The 19,896-nt window shown below is 42.1% G+C and overlaps 1 protein-coding gene across 26 annotated transcripts in view; it reads left to right on the top strand.

The window, feature by feature from the left end:
- Positions 1–8,532: 8,532 nt before the first annotated feature.
- The window catches only part of LOC115198257 (receptor-type tyrosine-protein phosphatase delta), a 641,938-nt gene continuing 630,574 nt past the window's right edge, over positions 8,533–19,896 (top strand). For all 26 annotated transcript variants that reach the window (XM_029760069.1, XM_029760096.1, XM_029760088.1 and 23 more), the window contains exons 1-3: positions 8,533–8,643; positions 8,785–8,891; positions 9,018–9,054. The gene's annotated coding sequence lies outside the window, so the exon portion shown is untranslated. The remainder of the gene's footprint in view (positions 8,644–8,784; positions 8,892–9,017; positions 9,055–19,896) is intronic.

The following is a 19,896-nucleotide window of genomic DNA, read 5'->3' as shown; positions in this document are numbered from 1 at the left end:
TATGACAAAAACACTGAAAACATGAGCGTGCATAACTATTCACCCCCCAAAGTCAATACTTTGTAGGGCCACCTTTTGCAGTAATTACAGCTACAAGTTTCTTGGGGTATGTCTCTATAAGCTTGGCACATCTAGCCACTGGGATTTTTGCCCATTCTTCAAGGCAAAACTGCTCCAGCTCCTTCAAGTTGGATGGGTTCCGCTGGTGTACAGCAATCTTTAAGTCATAGCACAGATTCTCAATTGGATTGAGGTCTGGACTTTGACTAGGCCATCCCCTTAACCTGTTTAGGATAGGGGGCAGTATTTTCACGGCCGGATAAAAACGTACCCGATTTAATCTGGTTATTACTCCTGCCCAGAAACTAGAATATGCATATAATTGTTTGATTTGGATAGAAAACACCCTAAAGTTTCCAAAACTGTTTGAATGGTGTCTGTGAGTATAACAGAACTCATATGGCAGGCTAAAACCTGACAAGATTCCATGCAGGAAGTGCCCTGTCTGACAATTTGTTGTCCTTCTGTTGCATCTCTATCGACATTACAGCATCTGTGCTGTTACATGACACTTTCTAAGGCTTCCATTGGCTCTCTAAAGCATTCAGAAAGCGGAATGACGTGTCTCCTGTCTCTGTGCAAAGTACAGCAGCAGAGTTTGTAAGTGGCCTGCCTGGGGACAGTGAGACTGAGATGCGCGTTCACGAGACTTCTCCATTTTTTTCTTTCAGTCTTTGAATGAATACAACGTTGTCCAGTTGGAATATTATCACTATTTTACAAGACAAATAGCATAAAAATTGATTTTAAACAGCGTTTGACTTGCTTCTAAGTACGGTAATGGAATTTTTTGACTTTTTTGTCACGAAATGCGCTCGCGCGTTACCCTTCGGATAGTCACCTGAACGCACGACAAAACGGAGATATTTGGATATAACTATGGATTATTTGGAACCAAAACAACATTTGTTGTTGAAGTAGAAGTCCTGCGAGTGCATTCTGACGAAGAACAGCAAAGGTAATCAAATTTTTCTTATAGTAATTCTGAGTTTAGGTTGTCCCTAACTTGGTGGGTGTCAAATTAGCTAGCCTGTGATGGCCGAGCTATGTACTCAGAATATTGCAAAATGTGCTTTCGCCGAAAAGCTATTTTAAAATCTGACATAGCGTTTGCATAAAGGAGTTCTGTATCTATAATTCTTAAAATAATTGTTATGTATTTTGTCAACGTTAGATTATGTCAGGAGAGTACTCTCCCAAAAATAATCACATAGCCATTTTCAAAGCAAGCATATATGTCACAAAAACCAAAACCACAGCTAAATGCAGCACTAACCTTTGATGATCTTCATCAGATGACACTCCTAGGACATTATGTTATACAATACATGCATGTTTTGTTCAATCAAGTTCATATTTATATAAAAAAAACAGCTTTTTACATTAGCATGTGATGTTCACAACTAACATACCCACCGCAAACTTCCGGTGAATTTACTAAATTACTCATGATAAACGTTGACAAAATACATAACAATTATTTTAAGAATTATAGATACAGAACTTCTTTATGCAATCGCGGTGTCAGATTTTAAAATAGCTTTTCGGCAAAAGCACATTTTGCAATATTCTGAGTACATAGGCCGGCCATCACGGCTAGCTAATTTGACACCCACCAAGTTCGGCCCTTACCAAACTCAGATTTACTATAAGAAAAATTGGATTACCTTTGCTGTTCTTCATCAGAATGCACTCCCAGGACTTCTACTTCAACAACAAATGTTGTTTTGCTTCCAAATAATCCATAGTTATATCCAAATAGCTCTGTTTTGTTCGTGCTTTCAAGTCACTATCCAAAGGGGGATGCGCGAGCGCATTTCGTGACAAAAATAATTCAAAATATTCCATTACCGTACTTCGAAGCATGTCAAACGCTGTTTAAAATCATTTTTTAGGCTATTTTTCTCGTAAAATAGCGATAATATTCCAACCGGGCGACGTTGTATTCCTTCAAAAGCTGAAAGAAAAAAATTGAGAATTATCATGCATCTCCAGTGTCATTGTTCCCAGCCTGACCACTCACAAAATCTACTGTTCTTCGCCCAGAGACAGGAGACACGTCATTCCACTTTCTGGCGCCTTCTGAGAGCCAATGGAAGCCTTAGAAAATGTCACATTAAAGCAGAGATGCTGTATTTTCGAAGGATAACAAATTGTCAGACAGGGCACGTCCTGTATGGAATTTTCTCATGTTTTGGCCTGCCATATGAGTTCTGTTATACTCACAGACACCATTCAAACAGTTTTAGAAACTTTAGAGTGTTTTCCATCCAAATCTACTAATTATATGCATATTCTCGTTTCTGGGCAAGAGTAGTAACCAGTTTAAATCGGGTACGTTTTTAATCCGGCTGTGCAAATACTGCCCCCTAGCCCCAACAGGTTTTAACCTGTCTCCTACCCTTCATCTACACTGATTGAAGTGGATTTAACAAGTGACATCAATAAGGGATTATAGCTTTCTCCTAGATTCACCTGGTCAGTTTTTGTCATGAAAAGAGCAGGTGTTCTTATTGATTTGTACACTCAGTGCATATGGCAATTGTATTCCAAATCACTATACACCATATACACCGTATAGTGAATCTCTATCACCAGCATTTTCATACTTGCTTCAGTCAAAAAGCCTGTGCTACATATGTTATTGATGCAGGCAGACTCAAGAGAGGTCAACATGAAAGTCCATCAAAGGCTTTCCCGTTATAAATAGACCGCGGGGTCTCTGCTGGGTACAGAGGCCTCAACATATTGCTTCACCAAAGCTATGGGCTGCTTCTGAGGCTGCATTCAGTATCATCGTGGACTGTTAGTGTTTTCAAAAGAACATCCCCGAGACACAACTTTGTATACTATTATTTCATTACACATCAGGACTGTATAACAGCTATTATTTATCTGAAATGTATTTTAAAATATTACTTATTCATTTTTGTTTGTACTGTATGCTATCAACAAACTGCAGGATGGTGATATTTTAGCACTATTTAGCCCTCTTACATTTTTCCTAAGCCTCAATTGTGTTGATGGCCCCTGTGTGAGGTATGTTTTAGCACTGATGCACTTGTGGACCGTTATGCTTTTCACTCTAATAGCACTCCGTCTGGGTCTTGTCTACCCGCTCCGACTAAAGCGGCCCAGAATTTATTTACTGAATGTAAGCCATGTTAATTATTGAAGACTGATTGAGATCGCCTCTTAAAAAGCACTCCTGCGGGAGCACACTTACCTTACTGTGCAGTAAGCTATTTAATAGGAGTGGCTTACAGCAGCTAAGCAGACAAGGAGAGTGAGAGGCCATCTATAAATGTAAATGCTTGCAAAAATCGTTTTTTTCAAAGGCGAGATGCACATGGGCTGATAACTAGGCCTATTGGCCACCGAGAGGATAAACGGGGGGTGGTCATAGAGATTCAATATGCAGATGCCCTTATTTAAAACTGTTTCAAAGCTCATTAGGGTGAAAGGGAGACATATCAACCATTTATTTTCAATAACGACAGTGGGGACGAAGGCTGGACTGGAGTAGTGTTGGGTTGATACATCAGCCCTGACCTCATATGCAAGTAGCACGTGACATAGCGATAATTAGGTATCTGTAGGAGCGGGCGGAATCCTAATGAGGTCGAAGCTTCTTCGGTGCTCATTCCGCATGCACAGATTTTTGACTTCTAAGCATTTATTGTCAGTCATTAGAGATTTTTAGATTAAGCGGGCGGATAATGGATGGAGTGTGACCTTCGCCGAATGTCATTTGGAAACGGGGGAAGTTAAATAAACCAAAGTTGCCAGTTACTTAGAGAGACACATCACAGAGATGGCAGGGATTCCTTGAGGTTGAAACAGAAGAGACAGAGGGAAACATGTATTGTTTTAATTACCAAAGCATGTAGCATGCAAATCCTGCTGTGTATTGTTATCAATACTGTATGTGTTTGTTGACCTGGTAGTCATATGGATACCATGAGGCACTTGGAGTTTCCACAAGTTTTAGCCCAAGGTACTATCCAGAGTATGTAAACATGTATTTATTCCTTCTCATTCATTTAGCAACTGATAACAACCATTCGCTCATTTGTGATAAACAAAAAAGTAGAAGAAAAAAAAAGCCGGTTTAGACAGCATTTCACATTTCCATGGTGCCCATTCAGTTGTGAGATAATTTGAGGACAATATTCCCCAAACATTACTACAGTGTTTCTAGTCCAGCATAATGACTGGAATGGATAGAAGTTCATTTGCATTTGTGGAGTAACTGCCAGTGTGTGATATCAGTACCCACTGCAGCTATCTAATAAGTAAAGACGTGTGCCCTCCTCCAGCATATCTGGCTTCCTTTGTCTCATTTGCTGCAAGCTTAATTAAGACTGTCTGTGATGTCCCGGCCGTCACATTCATCTCTCACCATAGCATTCACATGATCAGGGATTAACCTGGAGAACTGTCTGTCGCCAACGATTGCCTCAACATTAGCTGAAACGCATAACAATGGTTGGGGGTTATCTTTGCGAGACCTCATTAGCATACAGCATAATGTTCACATCTTTGTAATTTATTTGAACATAGTTATACTGTAAATGTGTTGGTGGCAGTGTATCAAAATGTCCTACATGCTTTTACAATACAGTGCTGGCGCTATCTTTTCTCAGGACACATTGTCCCCAAACCACCGTCCGTTCTGCGCATGTGGGTCGTTCTTGAATTACGGTGGCATTTGGCCATTGCATTTTGTAAAAAATTAATTTTGCTAGATTTTTATTTATTTAAATATATTTGGGTACATTTTCCAATTCTACAATCTGTCAACATCTGTCATCTGATCAAAGCACCGGTTCCAATCCAAGTTCCAATGTCATTCAGCAAACTCCAGGCATTTACATTTGTTGGATGACATGAAAATAGAGCTCTTTGGCCATGCTCACCAGTGTTGGGTTTGCGTTGAAATGAGAATGCAGAAAATAACCCCATACCTACTTTAAAATATGGTGGTAGAACTTTGCTGTTATGGGGCTATTTTGCTTTCACTGGTCCTGGGATCCTTGTGAAGGTCAATGGCATCATTAACTTTACCCAGTACCAAGAAATTGAAGCCACAAACCTGGTTGCCTCTGCCAGGAGGCTGAAACTTAGCCACAAGTGGCTCTTCCAGCAAGAAAGTCATCCCAAGCACACGTCAAAATCCACAAAGAAAACATTTTGTAATGGCCTTCTCAGTCTCCGGACTTGAACCCCATTGAAAACTTGCAAATGAAGGATATGAAGGATCTAGAAAGATTTTGTATGAAGGAATGGTCTAAGATCCCTCCCAATGTGTTCTTCAACTCGTAAAACATTTGAGAAAAAGGCTCAGTGCTGTTATCCTCACAATGTGAGGTACTGAAAGGTATTGAAAACAGGGGTTTCAATCATTTTGACACCTACTTTTTGGAGAAAATAAATGATTACGTGTTAAACAAATTTCTTTCTCTGAGCGATTGTATTAGTGTCAAATAATATAATTTCCCAATATTTTTTTACATACAATATAGCTCAGTATTTGAATTATTTATTTTATACAGTCATTTTTGCTTATCTTTGTCAAGGGTGTCAATAATTTCGGACCCCACTGTATGTTTCAGTTGTTTCACGGTGGACCTGTAATAATAAGGTGTGGCTCATTGCCAATTGATCTCTTTCGCATTGTGTCTGAAAGCTCATATTTCTTACCCTAGGCAAGGCCAGACTGTGGTTAACTCTTTAATCTGGTGAGCGCTAATGACAGCTTCATAGGGACAAGTAATGTACTACCCTCCCCCTCTTCACTCCACACACCCCCCATCCATTATGCCCATTTACAGTGGTCCTCACTACATCACCAAACTACAAAATGCAGCATTTTACACCAATGTATATTCAATGACCTTCCCATCCAAAAATAAGAAAAAAATGGAATACACACTCAAAGTTACACACACACATTCGTAGCACACACTGTAGGATTGGGTCTAATGAATTCCTAGCCAAACAAAATATGCAAATCCTCTTTGTCCTATAATCCAGGAGAAATCACAAGAGGAGTCAAGAGTGGCAGAGTCACAGAACATGTACCCCTTGAAACGGTGGAAAAACGAATGTTCCATATGATTCAAGTCTCCAAGAATAATATTGATGACTCATAACAGCACCTTGTTCCTGTATAGACCAGAATGGATATCACATGCAGAAATGCATTGAACAACACTGAGTTTCACCCACTCAACTTCGACAGACAGTATACAGTACACTCTTAGAAAAAAGGGTTTTAAAAGTGTTCATCAGCTGTCCCCATAAGAGAACCCGTTTTGGTTCCAGGTAGAACCCTTTTGGGTTCCATGTAGAACCAAGGGTTCAGTAAAATGTTGAATTTAGCTGAGGTTTCAAAATAATGCTTTTCATTTGTTCATTTTTTTAAAAGTGTGTTTATGTGAATTTTAATCCAATTCAACCTTGCACCCAATTATCAATTTATTTTGTTGCACAGTCTCATCTCCTGTGTGAATGTCACAGTGAGAGTGGTAAAGAGTCAATAGAATTTAAGGCTATAGATCACATAGATCGATGCAGCCATGAGATATACATTTCAAATGCAGAGTGATGAATTATACAATAACAATGTAAAAAATAATTGTTCCTCCCACACACTTATACCCACTTTGTCAAAACAACGGCTGATGGAATTAAGATTACATTTTCAATTTTGCCATGACTGTGTCTGCAAGTGTTTGTGTTTGTGAGCAGAAGAGAAGGTAATATACTGGGTTAAAGGTACCCTCTGTAACATACATTTCCAGTCAAAATAAAAATGATATCCATGCTCATAGCACTACTACCTGTCTGGATGAAGAAATTACATTCAAATCACATGGACAACACGACACTTCCACAGGTGCCATCATTCCCCGGAGGAATACACGCAAACATGTGATGATCCTTCCGCTAGTCACAACACATCCACAAAAGGTCAAGAGTACTTGTGGAATGTAACTCTTGCACGTGGAGAGTGCAACCTTGGGCGGTGAATACAAAGGTTACATCGACCCATGTTGCCATGGAGCCAATGGATGGACATGTTGACAAACTCCCATCGCACCCAATATCTTTTCGTAAGGATGAAAAATCTCCAGGACTTGGTATCAGGGCTCCAAAGTTTGGCAACCTTTAACCATGTGAAATGTATGAGTGGGTGAGGTATCGATACTGTAATCTGTGTTTTCTGCCCCACTGCCCCGATTTCAAATCAATTAAAGGTGTCCTCTACTTGACTTGACCATCAAGTAGAGGACACTGATTTGGTAAACAACTGAGGAATGGGGCTAGGGAAATTTAACTGCTTTCAAATTCATAGACAGAGCTATGGATGCAAGGACTGGTCATCCATAAGATCAAAACTATAGTTTTAACCATGTTTTGAGGCTATACAGTGTTTGTTTACAATGACATTGTTAGCTAAAATTGAGTAAAAAAGATTGTGTTGGGTTCTGATGGGGTACGATAGTTGAACTAAGCAGATGAGACATTTATGACTTATATTCTTATAAGATTCTAAGTGTATATAATAATTCATTTAAAAATATATATCATACATTTATATAATTTATTTAACATCATCCTCCCCTCTTCGAATAAGTACATTCTCATACACATTTAAACCCATACACTCAGATACACACACGGACTCCATGTACAATATCTGATTATTATGTATGAGTATTGATACAAGATAATAACCAAAAGTATTGAACACAGCAATCCAGTCCAGTGTGAAAATGACAAATATTACTACATGAATTTCTGTCATATTTCAAACAATGATCAAATCAAGTGTAATTTAGATTCCTATGGCATGTTGTTTTAGTTCTTTTGGTATAACACTGTCATGTCAGATATCTGCTCGAAACAGCATTCTATTCCAAATGATATTGCTTTATAGGGTCAATAAGATCAACTGTAGCTGTATCAGAATTGAATCCACATTTTTAAACAAATGTTAAATTCAACTGATATCACATGAATGATTATGCAGATTAAACGCTGGTTAATTGCCCAGGATAGTTGCGCGCAAAGGTTGAACAAGCAGTTTGCCTCCCAGGTTCAAATATCTGCTTCATGTCAATGTTTTAGCAAAACAAGCACAGTGCGCTGCCATGGGAGACGTTTTATATGCGTAACACATCAATTTCTAATGGATTTATTCTCGACATAGAAATCAAGAGATCGGCCAAACAATTTATTGTCTGCGGATCGTTGACGGAGAGTTTAGGGAGGGGGAGGACAAATTCTACCCGAGTTAGTTGCTCTACTAGCCGGCCATCAAGTGGCTAGATAGAGAAATGCAGGGGTGTGCACGCGTGTGTGTGGAAAGTATCTTATCTGGGATGCTGTCTTCCTCGCGCACCCCTCTCTCGCTCGCGCGCTCGGAGAGCCGCTCGCTTTCCAACCGTCGCCAGGAGTGGTAGGCTCCAATTTGACAGCAGCAGCGCTTGCTTTCTAAAGAAAGCTTAGCTCTCACTTTTCAGTCTGTCTCATTACCGCTCTCATTGTTTCTTTCGACAGCGAGAAACGGAGCAGGTACCTACTCTCCTCCTCACCCTGTATTATGAATAGCCGTTTTTTTTTTTGCTGCACAAATGTTTATTTTAGCACTTTTTTGGGGGAACCCCGATTCTAACGGAATTTGTTGTGGCTGTTTTGGTGTCTTCTCTCTTTCAGTTCACTTGGAGTCTATTTGGAATAAGAAAGCATTGCTGTTTTCTGACTGGAGAGAAGGAAGATAAGACTCCTCTGGATTTCCTAAGGAATTGTATCTGAACGCCTTGGTAAGTGGTCCTTTGCGTCGCATAGAAAGAGGTCAGGCTATCACAATTGATAAATCCCAGTTTGCCGACATGAGTGTACAATTCAATCACTTATCATTTATTCTCCCTTTTGTCATTTAATTACAGTTACCGAGGCTTTTGAATTCATCAGCTGGGGTATATAGTAAGTAGCATTTAGACTTTTTCTCGCATTGTTATCCGCAGAGATGTTGCCTACTTTACAGGCTTTTAGAAGTGTCGGGTTCATGAGTTGTGTAAGCAATATTTTAGCAAATTATGTATTGTGATGTGTTATTATTGACATGCCATGAGCAGACGTTTCAGCTCATCATGGAAGTACGATGTCGGATGCTTTTCAGACGAGCACTTGTTCACTATGCTTAACTATGCCCTTAGTTATGTTGTCTGCTCATATATGACTATATCTGTTCAGCTACCTGCACACTACAGGACTCCCCTTTTCAATATTAAATGTTTGCCTTAAATAGCCTAGGCTAGATAAGGAAGTTTATCTCCCAAAGAGATCGGGAGAGGTGGTCCATGTATGCCGGGGATGGGCAACTTTGATGGGGGGGTACCAAAACTCATACCCACCACATATGCCGTCAACTGATTTGTGCATTCTATTTGTGCAGTTAATCGACTTAACTGTCTTAACGAAATGCATTATACCATTAGCCAGGTCTGTCCCTAGCCTTTTGGGGGCCCTAAGCAAGATTTGGTTGGTTGGCCCCCCCACCTCACAGGCAAAACATTTTACTGGCCTGTCTTGACGACAGAGAGAAACATTCACGTTTTAAAGTACATTTCCTAGAATTGTAAACATTTTGCTCTGTGGCGGAGAGAACATTTAAAATGTTATACTACAATTCTACAAATTTTTCCATGAGGTGGAGATACAATTGAGCCTTTTTATAGCAATTTTCCTGCAATTCTACTCATTTTGCCATGACTTATGCGATGCTAGTATGATATCTGAGTGAGAGTGACTAACAAAATCAATGGGGGCCCCTTGGTGGTCAGGGCCCCTGGGCATGTGCCCTGCATGCCCGGTCGGTATTCGGCATATGACTACTAGAAGTTTAGATAGCTGGCTAGACGTAACTCACAAATAAAAAAAAATCCCGCTGACATGGCTAATTGAGTGACTGTCAGTGACTAAGAGACAAACTTGAAATTGCACCTTGTGTATTCTACTATTCTAACTCTTAACAGTAAATTGAGAACCCTAATATATATATATATATTTATTTTTTTAAATTATTTTTTAAATGGTCGAGGGCCCCATTTTTGGAAGTTGATCCACCCGCGGCCCACCAGTTGTCCATCCCTGATGCATATCTGTTGTCCACACGGTTGATGAAAACGATGCTGTGATGCTCCACCCTTTATATATATATATATATATATGTTAAATATCACAGAACATGTGGGGAAACTTCTCTTGAAAGGTGCTGCTGTTTGTGTTAGGGAGGTACATTGGGAGGGGCTGGGGTGTGTAGGCTACTGTATGTATGTGCAAAATCATCACTTGGGGGTGTAAAGTTATTCCAGTGGTGTCATGTCAGGAGAGAGAGTGTGTGTGTGTGTGTGTGTGTGTGTGTGTGTGTGTGTGTGTGTGTGTGTGTGTGTGTGTGTGTGCGTGCATGCACTCGCTGCTCTCCATTGGATAGACTCTTTACATGTCAAATATTATTGTGGAATCACTGCTGATTGACATAAATAGTATTGCCCACTGCTGCACTGAGAGGGGGCATGTTTGTTTGCCCTCCATCAATGTCATGTGAATCCGCAGCATTTACTACATTCTGTGTTGCATTCTTTTTTGTGGAGAGTGTTGAGTGGTTTATCCGGCGTAATCATGTCTCTCAATTTTAACTCCGATCAAATCAGTGCGATGTGCAATGGCAGTGTATCAAATCAAAAGTCAACTAATTAAATTACCTTACAATGAAACAGCTGTTTGTCTCAAACATTGAAACCCTTGGAGGGGGACACTAAAACCACTTTTCCGTTAATATTGTGCTTCCTGTACACCCAGGAGAGGCAGTTGTGAAAAGCGAAAGAAGGCAAGAGAAAGTCATACATCTCTCCCCTGTACAGCAGAGTGGCACAGGGTTAAGTGAGAATGACCATAAAGGTAACGTGATAGCGTTATAGGTCTCTCTATCCCCGGGGAGATGGAGGGAGGATAGTGTAGCTCATCAATATGGACTACTACAATGAGTCAATCATAATCATGGCACAGCCAGAAGAGGACTGGCCACCCCTCATAGCCTGGTTCCTCTCTAGGTTTCTTCCTAGGTTTTTGGCCTTTCTCAGGAGTTTTTCCTAGGGAGTTTTTCCCAGCCACCGTGCTTCTTTCACATGCATTGCTTGCTGTTTGGGGTTTTAGGCTGGGTTTCTGTACAGCACTTTGAGATTTCAGCTGATGTACGAAGGGCTATATAAATAAATTTGATTTGATTTGATTTGATGATGTAGACACAATTACATGCAGGCAATTACATATTGTTAACCATGAATATACTGTATTATTCAAGCTGTGTTATTCAAAGTCACTTTACCATATTTGAGGGTTACATTTTGCATAGCAGAGAGAGGTCAGCAGAGAGAGGTCAGCACTAAGGTTATCTTTATGGATAGTGATGGCAAGATTTAGCTTGTCTGCGCTAATGTGGCCCTTGTGTAGTAGTTTTTCTGGTGTTGACCATATTTAGTTAGAGCTATCTCATGCTGTAAATGCAAAGAATAGCTTACATGGAAGTGTCTGTCTGTCTGCTTGCAATATTGAGGCCATTGTTATTTTATCATCAAACTATGAATGAAGTATTAATATGGACGTTACTTAAATATGAATTCATACCGCCAAGTCTAATGTCCTTAGCTGGGCTTTAAAATGGTGAAGCTGTCATGTCTCGGTAGATGTTTTGAAGTCGTCTCCTATTTGACCTTGTTTGATTGAGGAAAGTCAACTATACCCTTGAGTAGCACAGCAAGATCACACACACATGATTGACATCACTGCACTACAAAAAGCATAGCAGTTTCACACACATTTCTTTACATGTTACATAATTCATCATCATCATCTAGTGAGGCACTACAGTATTTTTTTATAAGATGAAAAGACAAAGCAGTGACTTTGAAAGCAAGCAGGAAGGCAGTGCAATGTATTTGATCATGCATGCACCTGTCCATTTTCAGCGGTACAGTGGAAACGTGCTAACAAGAAGAGGAGCATCATACTGCCAGTGGCAAGAGCGAAAAATACATAAATCCCTCACAGCAACTGAAAAACAAGTTGACATTGCAGCATGTATTTCCCACTACTAGCTCAGCTATCCCTTCCAGGTTGAATTGCAACTTGGCTGAGGCATTCATGAGACTAGTGCTTTAGGAGATGTGAGGGAACATTCAGTTTTTCTCTGGGAATGGGGATTTTCAACTTTCACTATTGTCACTCTTTTTTTTCCCGGCAAGTCTTTTTCACGCATTAGTCCCAGGTAAGTATTTTTCCCGCCATCCATTCCCGGCAGCAGCAGTCCCATTTCATAAATTGCACACCATTTGACAATTTTCTGCCGTTTTCTCCCTGAGTTCTACTTCCTAAGTCTATTTGCTTGCCTTGCATCCATCAGCAAGATATTAGTTAGTTGGAGAAAGACAGCTCTTGCCCATGTGCTTGCTGAGTGGCGGACGAGCATTAACTCCACATTGCTGCAAAGCTCTTCCCCCCTTTAATTATCCTTCAACACCGATAGCTCAACTGCGCGGCTCTGTTGAACACACTTTCATGACTTTTACCTGTTCTTTTTTTCTCCCCGGAGAGAAAGACAGGGAGAAAGGGATTCAACCTATAATTATGGTTTATGAAATTTTTCCAGGTGACATAATCGGGCCATGGCTAAGTATTAGCAGAAGATTGCCATAACAGCAGCAAATAAACAAGTATCAAACTACTTTTACTACTAATTCACTTTAGTATGTAGATGTTTGTTTCCATGCTGAGACAATAGTCTGAATTAACTAATGAGCAGTAAAGTGGAAGGATATGCAAGTGTCCATATTCCCAGCCACTGATTGCAGACATTATCTGCAGTAGAATCCTGCCATTTCATTTACATTTTTAGTAGACTTACAGGAGCAATTAGGGTTAAGCGCCTTGCTGAAAGGCACATCCGACAGATTTTTCACCAAGTCGGCTCCGAGGCCTTTCAGTTACTGGTCCAACACTCTTAGCTGCTAGGCTACCTGCCGCCCTGTTTCCCTATTTCTCTCCACAGTTACTGTAGGCTCATAAGTTTTATTTTATTTTTATTTGACCTTTATTTAACCAGGTAGGCAAGTTGAGAACAAGTTCTCATTTACAATTGCTACCTGGCCAATATAAAGCAAAGCAGTTCGACACATACAACAACACAGAGTTACACATAGAGTAAAACAAACATACAGCCAATAATACAGTAGAAAAATAAGTCTATATACAATGTGAGCAAATGAGGTAAGTTAAGGGAGGTAAAGGCAAAAAAGGCCATGGTGGCAAAGTAAATACAATATAGCAAGTAAAACACTGGAATGGTAGATTTGTAGTGGAAGAAAGTGCAAAGTAAAAATAGAAATAATGGGGTGCAAAGGAGCAAAATAAATAAATACAGTAGGGGAAGAGGTAGTTGTTTGGGCTAAATTATAGATGGGCTGTGTACAGGTGCAGTGATCTGTGAGCTGCTCTGACAGCTGGTGCTTAACTTCTATGGGCTAGGTGGGACGCTAGCGAAATATCAGGGCGGCAAATTCAAAAACAACAAAATGTCATAATTCAACTTTTTCAAACATACAACTATTTTACACCATTTTAAAGATACACTTCTTCTTGATGTAACCACATTGTCCGATTTCAAAAAGGCTTTACAGCGAAAGCAAAACATTAGATTTTGTTAGGAGAGTACATAGACAAAAATAATCACACAGCCATTTTCCTAGCAAGGACATGTGTCAATAAAACCCAAATCACAGCTAAATGAAGCACTAACCTTTGACGATCTTCATCAGATGACACTCCTAGGACATTATGTTACACAATACATGCATGTTTTGTTCGAAAAGGTTCATATTTATATCCAAAAACAGCATTTTACACTAGCGCGTGATGTTCAGAAAATGTATTCCCGCCAAAACGTCCGGTGAATGTGCACATCAATTTACAAAAATACTCATAATAAACGTTGACAAAATATATAACAATTATTTTAAGAATTATAGATAGACTACCCCTGGATGCAACCGCTGTGTCAGATTTTAAAATAGCTTTACGGAGAAAACACATTTTTCAATGTTCTGAGTACATAGCTCAGCCATCACGGTGAGCTATTCAGACACCCGCCAAGTTCGGGGCAACCTAAACTCAGAATTAGTATTAGAAATATTCTCTTACCTTTGCTGATCTTCATCAGAATGCATTCCCAGGACTGCTACTTCCACAAGAAATGTTGTTTTTGTTCGAAATAATCCATATTTATGTACAAATACCTCCGTTTTGTTCGTGCGTACAGATCACTTATCCAAAGGCATAACGCGCGAGCGTGGAACGAGAGACGAAAAGTCAAATGTTCCATTACCGTACTTGGAAGCATGTCAAACGCTGTTTAAAATCAATCTTTATGGTATTTTTAACGTAAAATTGCGATAATATTCCAACCGGACAATAGCGTATTCATTCAAGGAGAAAAAGAAGGAGGGTCGCGCTCGTGGGACCGAGCATATCCAATCCCTTTGTTGCCAGGCACACCACTCAGTAACTGAGCTCCTATTATCTGCACAGTGACAGGAAAATGCTCAAACCACTTTCTAAAGGCTTTAGACAGCCAATAGAAGCCTTAGGAAGTGCAACGTCACCCCACAGACACTGTAGCTTCGATAGAGAATCAAAAGAAGAACTACAATTCTGACTTTCCACTTCCTGCTTGGAATTTTCTCAGGTTTTTGCCGGCCATATGAGTTCTATTATACTCACAGACACCATTCAAACAGTTTTAGAAACTTCAGAGTGTTTTCTATCCAAATCTACTAATAATATGCATATTCCAGTTTCTGGGCCAGAGTAGTAACCTGTTTAAATTGGGTACGTTTTTCATCCGACCGTGAAAATACTGCCCCTAGCCCAGACAGGTTAAAGCTAGTGAGGGAGATAAGTGTTTCCAGTTTCAGAGATTTTTGTAGTTCGATCCAGTCATTGGCAGCAGAGAACTGGAAGGAGAGACGGCCAAAGGAGGAATTGGCTTTGGGGGTGACCAGAGAGATATACCTGCTGGAGCGCGTGCTACAGGTGGGTGCTGCTATGGTGACCAGTGAGCTGAGATAAGGGGGGACTTTACCTATCAGGGTCTTGTAGATGACCTGGAGCCAGTGGGTTTGGCGATGAGTATGAAGCGAGGGCCAGCCAATGAGAGCATACAGGTCACAGTGGTGGGTAGTATATGGGGCTTTGGTGACAAAACGGATGGCACTGTGATAGACTGCATCCAGTTTATTGAGTAGGGTATTGGAGGCTATTTTCTAAATGACATCGCCGAAGTTGAGGATCGGTAGGATGGTCAGTTTTACGAGGGTATGTTTGGCAGCATGAGTGAAGGATGCTTTGTTGCGAAATAGGAAGCCAATTCTAGATTTAACTTTGGATTGGAGATGTTTGATGTGAGTCTGGAAGGAGAGCTTACAGTTTAACCAGACACCTAGGTATTTGTAGTTGTCCACATATTCTAAGTAAGAACCGTCCAGAGTAGTGATGCTGGACGGGCGGGCAGGTGCGGGCAGCGATCAGTTGAAGAGCATGCATTTAGTTTTACTAGCATTTAAGAGCAGTTGGAGGCCACGGAAGGAGAGTTGTATGGCATTGAAGCTCGTCTGGAGGGTTGTTAATAACACAGTGTCCAAAGAAGGGCCAGAAGTATACAGAATGGTGTCGTCTGCGTAGAGGTGGATCAGAGACTTACCAGCAGCAAGAGCGACATCATTGATGTATACAGAGAAAAGAGTTGGCCCAAGATTTGAACCCTGTGGCACCCCCATAGAGACTGCCAGAGGCCCGGACAACAGGCCAACAGGCCATCCGATATGTAAGCTACAGCTAGCATACACGGTACTTCTGTAGTGTCCCCATGTTCTCCTCCACATACGGTAACTAATGCACCTTGATTACAAGCCCACTTGTTATGACACATCCGATTGCCAACTCCCGGGGGCCGTTTTATAATGAGGATGTACTGACAGATACACCTGGCCATGCGCTTTCAGGAAATGTTGATTCATCCCAAGAAAAAAAAAGAAAAGTTTCTGCCCACCAACATGAAGCAAGAAATCTCTCTCCCTCTGTCACATCGCCTCGCCTCTCACTGTGGCAAAAATGTTTTATTTACCCATCTGCTTCATACACTTTTGGGATGTGGCGTGTTTTCTTATTTGGGGGCTTACGTCCTTGCTTGCCAAAGTTTCTCATCACCTGAAGAGTGGCTGCTGGATTTGAAAATGGGACAAAAATATATGGGTCCCTCTGAGGGCCCTGAACCGAATGACTCCCCAGATGGGCTCCTTTTGGCACAGGGTGTCTCATCACCAAGACCCTCCCTTTCAAGCCTAAAAGATGACTTCAGTATACAGTAAGTCCCTGTCAGAAGTTGTCACGTCATGCAATACCATTTTATGGATAGTGGTACAACTGCTCCCAGACTTAGTAGCTGTTTTAGCCGGTGGTGTTAGTGCATTGAGAATCTTGGGTGCCTGTGTGTGTATGTGTGTGTGTGTGTTTTGAATGGTTTGTTGTGGGGGTGGGGCCGTGTTGATTTACAACCAGATCCCTCATGCATATTTTTCAATACAGACATCAGCTGTCTGAAGATTTATAGTTGATGGATGCACACGCATCTAATCAACTGTTTCAATCACATACTACATACAGTACACAGTGCATGATCAATTTAATTCACACACAGGACAACATACAGGCAGACACACAAACAAAGCACACACACACAAAAATAACAAACATTTTCTCTGGTGTTGATTGGAAAAGTTGCTTGAAAGGAAACGCCACCTGCACTTCTGCCCACCCGCTTATTTATCAGCCATTCGGCGCCGCTCGTAAATCAGACATTTATTAAGTTGTTAAATGACTACTATTGCCATTAAGCCTGATGTATATGACACGGTAGGAGGGAACATGAGCTATTGCTGTTTCTTCTGGCTATTCAATTAAATTACGTTTTTTTTAAGCCTGTTTTCCCTTTTTTTCTCTCCTTCACCCCTCTCTCCTCTCTCCTTCACCCCTCTCTCCTTCTCTCCTCTCTTCTTCACCCCTCTCTCCTCTCTTCTTCACCCCTCTCTCCTCTCTCCTTCACCCCTCTCTCCTTCACCCCTCTCTCCTCTCTCCTTCACCCCTCTCTCCTATCTTCTTCACCCCTCTCTCCTCTCTTCTTTACCCCTTTCTCCGCTCTTCTTCACCCCTCTCTCCGCTCTTCTTCACCCCTCTCTCCGCTCTTCTTCACCCCTCTCTCCTTCACCCATTTACATTTCATTTACGTCATTTAGCAGACGCTCTTATCCAGAGCGACTTACAAATTGGTGCATTCACCTTCTGATATCCAGTGGAACAACCACTTTACAATAGTACATCTATATCTTTTTTTTGGGGGGGGAGGGGGTTAGAAGGATTACTATATCCTATCCCAGGTATTCCTTAAAGAGGTGGGGTTTCAGGTGTCTACGGAAGGTGGTGATTGACTCCGCTGTCCTAGCGTCGTGAGGGAGCTTGTTCCACCATTGGGGTGCCAGAGCAACGAACAGTTTTGACTGGGCTGAGCGGGAACTGTACTTCCTCAGAGGTAGGGAGGCGAGCAGGCCAGAGGTGGATGAACGCAGTGCCCTTGTTTGGGTGTAGGGCCTGATCAGAGCCTGAAGGTACGGAGGTGCCGTTCCCCTCACAGCTCCGTAGGCAAGCACCATGGTCTTGTAGCCTCTCTCCTCTCTCCTTCACCCCTCTCTCTGCTCTTCTCTACCCCTCTCTCTGCTCTTCTTCACCCCCCTCTCTGCTCTTCTTGACATCCCTCTCTGCTCTTCTTCACCTCTCCCTCTGCCCTTCTTTACCCCACCCTCCGCTCTTCATAACCCCTCTCTCCGCTCTTCATAACCCCTCCCTCCGCTCTTCTTCACCCCTCTCTCCTCTCTTCTTCACCCCTCTCTCCGCTCTTCTCTACCCCTCTCTCTGCTCTTCTTCACCCCCCTCTCTGCTCTTCTTCACCTCCCTCTCTGCTCTTCTTCACCTCTCCCTCTGCCCTTCTTTACCCCACCCTCCGCTCTTCTTCACCCCTCTCTCCGCTCTTCATAACCCCTCCCTCCGCTCTTCTTCACCCCTCTCCGCTCTTCATAACCCCTCCCTCCGCTCTTCATAACCCCTTCCTCCGCTCTTCTTAACCCCTCCCTCCGCTCTTCACCCTTGTCTCCGCTCTCCTTTACCCTCTCTCCTTCACCCCTCTCTCCTCTCTTCTTCACCCCTCTCTCCTTCACCCCTCTCTCCTCTCTTCTTCACCTCCCTCTCTGCTCTTCTTCACCTCTCCCTCTGCCCTTCTTTACCCCACCCTCCGCTCTTCTTAACCCCTCCCTCCGCTCTTCTTAACCCCTCCCTCCGCTCTTCTTAACCCCTCCCTCCGCTCTTCTTAACCCCTCCCTCCGCTCTTCTTAACCCCTCCCTCCGCTCTTCTTAACCCCTCCCTCCGCTCTTCTTAACCCCTCCCTCCGCTCTTCTTAACCCCTCCCTCCGCTCTTCATAACCCCTTCCTCCGCTCTTCTTAACCCCTCCCTCCGCTCTTCTTAACCCCTCCCTCCGCTCTTCTTAACCCCTCCCTCCGCTCTTCACCCTTGTCTCCGCTCTCCTTTACCCTCTCTCCTTCACCCCTCTCTCCTCTCTTCTTCACCCCTCTCTCCTTCACCCCTCTCTCCTCTCTTCTTCACCCCTCTCTCTTCTCTTCTTCACCCCTCTCTCCTCTCCTCATGGCATTGCTCTGATAAAATTTAGAAGAGCAGGGATTGATTGCAGGGATGAAGCACAGTGGACCGAGGGGAACACTGCAACGGCTCTATGTTACTGCGGATCAATTCTCGCCTTTGCATACTGTAGAGACTTATACCACCAGACTTAAGCTTTATTCTTTGCTCAGCCTGAAGTAAGGATACACTGTTTACTTCCAAGCACGTAAGCGTGTCAAAGGCGATAACGTGTATGGCTTAACCCAGGGCCTAATGTATTTGTTTGGACTCTGTATGTAACCAGTTGCTTATTCAATACAAAGCAATACCATGGGGATTATTAGAATATGTCTGAATAGGAAGTAGGCCGTAGAGTGCAAATTTAGGTGAAATTGCCAGTAGTTCATTTTCTTTAAATTATATCTTGGTTTGGTTTCTACTCAACTTGAAGAAAATGATGTGGCTGGGTTCACTGCTCAGCACACTTTGAGCAGAGATGAAGTGACTAGTCTTGAATGGTACTGTACTAAGTTGTTTTGCGCGTTACATAATTTCACTGGAAGGCAAGTAGTGCCTCCAACCCAGGGTCAGCCAAGCATGCTCTTGAAATTCACCTCAACTGAGAACTGTGGTGGATATGTTTCCCCCCCCTTTAGCGTACTTTGCTTTCGCCTGCAGGGAACCAGCAGCAGTTTTGTGCTCACGCTGGCAAAAGTGGACTCCTTTCGGCCATACATGACAGAATCTCACCAATAAGACAAAAACTGACTGAAAGAGAAAAGGCAAGATAAGGGGAGACTTGGGACTCTTGAGTATCACCTTGTAGTCAGAATCTAGGCCTTTGTGTGGTTGGAGAACTGTGATAATTAGCGCCACATGTTAGCATGATAGATCATGGCCACGTGATGCTGTATTAAGCGCTAGCATGGCTAATGATTTTTTGCCACATCCAAAGGGAAAACGCCAACCCCATTGTATATTTTGACCT

Source organism: Salmo trutta, chromosome 8 (genome assembly GCF_901001165.1).
Source record: "Salmo trutta chromosome 8, fSalTru1.1, whole genome shotgun sequence".
Lineage (NCBI taxonomy): Eukaryota > Metazoa > Chordata > Actinopteri > Salmoniformes > Salmonidae > Salmo > Salmo trutta.
Note: the sequence above shows the minus strand (reverse complement) of the source record. Positions and strands in the feature narration are given on the sequence as shown.